This window comes from Limulus polyphemus, unplaced genomic scaffold (assembly GCF_000517525.1).
Source record: "Limulus polyphemus unplaced genomic scaffold, Limulus_polyphemus-2.1.2 Scaffold1753, whole genome shotgun sequence".
In the NCBI taxonomy this organism is placed as follows: domain Eukaryota; kingdom Metazoa; phylum Arthropoda; class Merostomata; order Xiphosura; family Limulidae; genus Limulus; species Limulus polyphemus.
In genome coordinates this window covers 136,687-144,471 of record NW_013667363.1, presented here as the reverse complement: position 1 = coordinate 144,471, position 7,785 = coordinate 136,687, and the positions used below count along the sequence as shown (strand labels likewise).

Below are 7,785 nucleotides of genomic sequence, written 5' to 3'. Positions count from 1 at the left end.
GATTTTAAGATAAAAATACTTTTATATATCAGAATATTTTCAAATTTCACATGCAAAATCTTTATAACCTTCAGATAATTATCAAATGTTTTTAATAAAAAACTTCATATTTTATCTGTTATTTTCACTATTGCATCTCTGTATGAGTTCAGTCAATTTGATCGATCTCGTAACCACCACAAAAATTAGGAAATAAATATTGTTACGTCTCTGCTCGTTTGATAATTTCCGGTAGAAATTCTTCCCAAGAAACTTTAGCGATACAAGTCCTTTCTTAAATAAAACTAGTTTATTCTTTCTCAATACAACTTTGCAATACACAGAATTTCCAAGGTCACTTTAACACACGCTATAATTCACAACGAATGATTTAACGCACTTTACTTACTACCGCGCTTGACTCAATTATCCGTCTATATCTTCAATCTCTCTGTCCACTATTCAATTCCGATTGATTGTCTCGCTTTATCTGGTGCACTTATATACAAGAATAGATGGCACCTAGCAAATACTGGATTATTCGTGATGATCCCCGATCGTTCTAGAATCTCATGACGTGTTACTAGCGTCACGTGACTTCCGCTGTTGTAACAATATAAATTATGCTTTTATTGTTATAGAATGACTACAAATTACAACTCAAAAACAGATATGTTTAGTCTAAATAGCTTAAGTGTCATAACCTTATACATTTATATATATATATATTACTTTTATTATACTGACCTTTCAGCTGTGCCTGGCTAATATCACATAAGTTACAATGATGCAGCTCATGTACACTCATGTTACCATATCCAATAATATAAAACTGACCTTTACTAAGTAACCTGTCTTGGCTGCATTTTAGTAATTAGTATTTTGTAAAATACAGTCAAATTTCAGTTATAATACATTATATATGTATATAAATTATTACTATTTACAAATAAGTTCTTAAACTTATTTTTCTTAAAACAAAGAACCATAAATAAATAAGTATAGCAAACAATTATATCTTCTAGTTATGACCTTTTTACTCACTTGCTGCTTGCCATAGGTTGCTAAGCCTTATAAAATTTCACATGTGGAGGATATGAAACAAAATCTTTTTTTTTTTAGGTTTTCTTATATACATTTGAAATACCCCAAAAAATCATAAATTACTATATCGATACTATAGAATTTCACTATAATTTATCAAGTTTAGTAACTAAGCTGTATTTGGGTTTTAAAAAAAAAGGAATTTTCAAGCAGACTAAAGACTCAATTTATCAATTTGAAGTCTTGTATCAAAAGAACTATTTGTGATGTCATAATACTTGAAAATGGCTGAGAAAACCACTAGGGGACATTCTAAGCTTTTGATTGGTTATTCACATGTCATAGATGGAAGTAATTGTATCTTAGGAAGTATTTCCAAAAATGGAAAGAGGTTCTAGCTTGTCAATATAAGTAATTTGAGTTCCTAATTCGTAAGAAACTATAGACTTTATATATGGACATCATAAACCTCTAATTTGAACCATTGTTGCATTCAACATACCACGTGACACACAAAAATCAATGTTTAGGTGTTTTTTTTAAATATTTACTTTTAAATTAAGAAATTAAATAATGTATAATACTAAAATTTGAATTATAATCTACAATTTGATACCAAACTTATTGACATAAATTCATAAAATAGTAAATTTTGAATGCGAGTCAAAGACATGATGACATGACCTTTGACCCATGTGGAGAGGGTTAAATAAGAGGTGTGACACTGTCTAATTTCTTATCTTCTGGTACCTCACCATTTGTTAATGATTCATTAAAAATTATGGTTCAAAGTCCATTACACTTCTCTTTTGCTTCCTTTAATATCCTATGACAAATATTATCTGGTTCAGGTGATTTATCTTCCATCAATTTTCAAACCTTTAATCTTATCAGTTCTGGCTTATCCCTAACTTTATTCAAGAACATCAGATAATCTTCTGATGGAAGTACTATTTATAGAATCCATATTTCATCTTTTTTAGTAAAAACTGATAAGAAATAAAACTTTAGGATGTTCAACCATCTCACAGTCATTAACCAAAACTCTAAAAGTTTCATTTTTTAAAAGATAAACTTCTGTTCTCTCTAATATACAAACAAAAATCTTTACTGTTGATTTTCTGCAAAATGTTTCTTGTATACCATTTTCAACTTTCTTATCATTTTTAATCAGTTCTCTAATATTTTTATACATCTAAGTATTTTATTCTAGCAATGTTTGAAGTTTCTAAGTAAGTAATGCTTTTCTTTAATTATACATTTGATTTCCTTGCAACAAATCCTTTATAAACTGACAACAGCTTCTTCACTTGTAGCCATTATTATGTTTTTACACACACACATGCTCAAATAACACTTACAATGTAGCCAGGCCAGACACTGCTTGAATACCCACCTCAAGTACCACTTATACTGAACTATCAAAAGGATAGTCCCTATTCATGCCCAATCAAATGTATTGAATCCTTTATTCTGCACTAAGAATAATAAAAAACCTTAATCCAAGAATTCTTAGAAATGAAACAGGGTATTTATTTGTACCTTCAAAAGTAAAACAAAATATACTAACAAATAAATGCTGAGCCACGACTTTTAGAAATACACATCTAAACTTCAAAGAATTTCTCCCTCAATAACATAAATCTTGACACAACTTCAAAACTTCCAATTAAACAACTTACCTTTATACAACTTCAACAATAACTATGTAACCTTCATACAAGAAGTTAGAAAAAAAAAGACCAAAGAAAAAAACAACCTTCTAAATTAATCATTAAAACCTGTTTGATAACACAAACTCTGATTAATTATAACTCACAACACTTGAGGTTTTTTTTAAGCATAATCCAATCTATTCTATAGGTTCTCAAGAATATGGCAATTAGTCTTTAGTTCTCTTCTATACTTTTATTCACAACGAGACATTATAATTGAACACAGGATAATTAATGGCTATTGACAAAACATCTGATCAATATATTTACAGTGGCATACTAATTTACATATGGCCATGTATAATATCTATTGTGACATAAACCTGAGCACTACACAGTGTCTATGGTTTTGTCTCACTGTGATGACAGTATTAGTCTATTAACACTAATTGGTGTAAGCAAACATTATACATGAATAAACTCAAGACAGAGCCAAACAAAAGAGAAAAAAAGGTAAGTCGAATATAAACATAATAAAAATTAATAAAAAAACGATGGAATACCACCTTACATCTTTTGAGGTTAAATATGACATTTTTCCTATTCTTCCTAACCAGAACATACTTGCTTTGTAGAAATTTGGCCTCTGAATTAACATTCCAATTTCACTATAAAGATCTTGGCAACTTTCTAAATCTGAAAGAGTGATCTGCAGCTTTTTCCTACAACAAAACTCCTGTCCTCAGATATACAGATGGACACCCATTCTGATTCTACAAGCACATTCATACTAGCCTTTTTAGTATCTTCAGTTTGATTGGCTTTATCTCTTCCTTAAATTGCCATCCCTCTCCTCCTTTTAAATAATCTGTCACTGTCAAATAACTCGTACCTAGGAACTTCAGTATTTTCTATCATCACAGTAATTCTAACAATGTTAAAACCTTCCTTCCCAACTAAGGCCCAGAATTATTTTATTTTATTTCTAATACAATGAATTCTGCCAATATCCAGAACTTCTAACCTATTCTGATCCCTGAATCTTACTATCATTCCTCTTATCATAAACCTAATAACCCTCACACAATCTTCCCTGACTATATTAGAAACTGTACTTTTTCAAATATTCCCAAATTGTCACTTTTCCCTCACTACTCTTAGAAGAATTTTATTTTAATTAAAAATATAACAACTGTATCCAACAGCATTTATCAGCTTACTCTAATTAAACAATATACCTTTGCACAACTTCAACAATAATTATACTGTTGAATGCCTCAACTGTGCCCCACTTAATCCTTCTTCACTCCAGAGAAATTTAATACTTTAAATCCATCTTCGTAGAGTAAATAACTTACACCAGGAGACCAAACTTGTACAGAATCCTCAAAATGAGACTTCATCAGTCTTGTTCAAGGCTACAATAACCTTCTTCACAAATTCATCATTCTATACAGTACATAGAAAAAAGAACTATTTGCTCTTTTCACCACAGCTAAAGCAGAAGACTTTAGTGCTTTATCAATAATAATACTTAAATCTTTTATTTCAAGTACTAACAATATCCTCACAAAAGTCCTTTCTAGAATTTGCACACACATTTGATTAAGATATGCAATCTCAACAGAATCGGTTTTCCCGCTATTTCATAATCACAGAGAAAATGAAAGACACTATTGCCTCATGACCCATTAAATCATTAATATTACCTTAAATAAAGAATAAAAAAGTCCTAAGAAGAAAAAAAAACCCACAAATCACACTTTTCCATTTAGAGAAATGCCCATTTGTCACCTCTCTTTCTACTGCTATGCCAATTTCTAATGCATTTCTTGAGTTTTTCACTAAGCCCATGAACATACAACTTACTAGCTAATCTTTTGTGAGGTACTTTATCGAAGGCTTTCTGAAAGCCAAAGTGTGGAAAATTAAACAAGACAAATGTAAAAAAAAAAAAACTTTACAAAACTATGGCATCAAACATTAGTTGAGCATTAACTTTTATAATAATTTTTAAATGACTTCTGACAATGTATTCCAAATTCTTGTTCACAACAAAAGTTAGAAGTTATCCAGGCCTTCCAACACACCTTTAGAAAATTACAAATCATATTAGCAAACTTCAAGTCATCTGGAATTTCTTTAGTGTTAAAAATACTAGTTAAATCATCCACTGGCTCTCAGCTAATACCCTTCAAGATTTTATGGTATATTTCATTAGGTCCAAAAGCTTTATTTCCAGCTTTTCCAGAACAGCCTATTCTTCAACATAAATAGTATTCAGAAATCTAAAATAAAGAAAAACTACCTATCCTGAAAATAATCTTCATGTCTAACATATTTTGCATTAATGTTATTCATCTACATTGATGCTTGATGTGTAGACTGAAGAATGAAAACATTGACATTATCAGCAAGTACTCCTCCCTTGTGAGGAGGAATACCTATCATTCCTATTTCTTCTCCATGTTACATGACTCCTAAAACTTTATTTATATATTTTACCAGGTTTTAAATGTTCAATCACAATTTCTTCTATAATGCAATTAAAAATAGATACTTAATAGACTCTCCCAATTAGAACAGTAATGCTGTTACACTAAAGCCTAGATTCCTGTATGTGGCAATGAAGAAAGCAAAATTAATTTTACTGAATTTAAAGAAATTATATGTGTTAAAAGATATTTACCTGAAGGCGGGGATTGGCCAAACCCCCGTTTTTGTTTCTGGTGCTTCCCTGATAGAACAATGCTGTAAAGAACTGACTTCACTTAGAGTGAATGCAAATGATTATTGAAATTGTATCTTCAAGCACAGCAGTAATGTTACAAAGAAATCTAATATTAATGTTATCATGCTACAAGTTAGTCAGTGGTAAGCCCAACATGGAGAATTACTTTAAGAAAACAGTAACCATTCCTTTTCTTGAGCACATTATCAGTAATCCTTCCTCCAGATTTGATGCACATATAAAGCAAGCAGCATCAATTCAGAAACTTACGCCATCAAAACTCACACAAGAGTTTCTTATCTATGATATCAGATGGGCTATAGATTTTTACAGGAAGATTTGGCAAATCCTGATATTTTTGATGAAGAACTTCATCAAGCAAAGACAAGATGGCTTTCTATACCTCTCCAGGACAGGCCCTAGATGCCGTGCTTCAGTGTACCATGTATCTTTATGTTACTGAAACTCTTTGCTACACTGCCACTAAGTTCATGTTCATATGAACATTTGACATCTGCTCTCCGCCAATTGGTTAATTACTTGAGGTGTAAACAAACTGAAGAAAGACTGAGTGCTCTAGCTTTAATATATAATCATTTTGACACTGCTGTCAACACTGAAACTACATGTAAGTTATTTATGGTGAAGCACCATAAAAGAATGGAGCATACTAACATCAGAAATGAAATGTTGCCAGTACTCACTGGTACTGAGTACCAAAACTTATTTTTTAGGCAGTACTAGTATTGGGACTTATTTGAGCTGCTTTGTCACTTTTTATGTCTACACATAGATTTTTTTTCCTTTTTCAAAAACAGGTATACTTCACCCAGCTGAGTACCTCTACTTTTTTCTTGTTAATTTCTCCCCTAGCTAACATGTTATTTCAGTAGTGCATACATGTATGTATTAGATAGCCAATGACTGCTAATAATAATATATTACTGTTGTACAGTTGTTTAAATTAGTACTATAATTTAACAATTAATAACTACTCTACATGTAGATAGTACAATACTTTAATATAATAAAACATCTATATTTATGCTAATTTAAGTCTAGTTTCCCCATGCTGTGTTACAACAGAATAATGATTTGTTGACTTTTCATTGGATGTTTGTGGATTTTATGTGAACAACCATGCAATAGTTTAAGCTATGTTTCATGTAAAATTGCTTCCAGATTTAATCTCATAGCACTTATTTTTTACAAATTATCTGGGGAGGGGCATACCCTCAGACCCCCACAGCATTAGAATACTCTGCATGCTGATTGTGCTTAGCGCAGTTTGCTGTTGGTGCTACGGCCTTCACGGCTAGTGTCAACATACATGATGGAAATGCAATTTCTGGAATATTGTAAAAAGTAAAAAGACAACAGGTATGAATATTATGTTATTTAACCCTTAATGTTTAATACACAGAGTCCGTAAATTAAAATGTTTATATAAACTCGTAAAACTAGCACACTTACGCTTTTGTTGTCTCACTAAATCCAACTGAACTTGAGGAATAGTTCGTTTTCTGAAGACACCGAGTGAGTTAATTACAAACAGTACAATACCAACGCTATCCTAATCTTGTAAAATGACTGCACGAGATACAATTTTATAAATAATACCCGAGTTCGGTATTTAAACAGAAATAGGCGATTTGTTTTATAATGTGTTAAAGAATATAGTTTACTCCATGGACAAAAACCATAAGCATATAATATTAAATAAAATAATATATAGATAAAATATCAATAATTCATGTTAATAATAAATTAACTGCTCAATCACGTTTTGTACCGTACTAACAAAAAACTAGTAGGACGCGTAAGCCTAAAACCACTTACGTCAATGAATTAGCAGGCGCGAACTTGTTCAACTCAAGAGGGCTCCTACGTCCCCATTCGGTTCCATTGTTTTTTAAACTTTTACGTTTATTATTATTATTGATATATAAGAATGTTGAATTACTCCATTTACTCAAAGAGGTTATAAAATATTTTGAAATATTCCATTTACTCAAAGATTAAAAAAAAAGTTTTGCGTAAGAATTTTCTTAATTTTAGATTGTTTTTCAAAGCTGAACAAAGCGCTTTTCCAAAATAAAAGTATATAAGATATTAGTATTTATTCTCCTGAAGAAGAATAGTCAACTATTCGAAAGCAATCGAGTTTTGGGTCTCGTTTGAAAACATTACAACTTTTGTAGGTGATCTTGTGTGCTAACTTCTTAACCAGTATTTTTCATTGTTATGGTGTTAACGCCAGTTTTTAAAAGAGAAAAAGCTGGCAAAACATGATTACAACCAATTATATTTGCCATAAAATGTTATAATGGTGCTTGTTTGTTTTGAATTTCGCGCAAAGCTACACGAGGGCTATCT

General features: G+C 30.9%; 1 protein-coding gene across 1 annotated transcript in view; it reads right to left on the bottom strand.

Moving 5' to 3' along the window:
- LOC106464829 (SWI/SNF-related matrix-associated actin-dependent regulator of chromatin subfamily A containing DEAD/H box 1-like) overlaps positions 1-7,609 on the bottom strand; it is a 58,571-nt gene extending 50,962 nt beyond the window's left edge. The window contains exons 1-3 of the mRNA XM_022392629.1: positions 7,603-7,609; positions 943-950; positions 727-733 (exon numbers count right to left, since the gene is read on the bottom strand). The gene's annotated coding sequence lies outside the window, so the exon portion shown is untranslated. The remainder of the gene's footprint in view (positions 1-726; positions 734-942; positions 951-7,602) is intronic.
- Between the last annotated feature and the right edge of the window lie 176 nt (positions 7,610-7,785).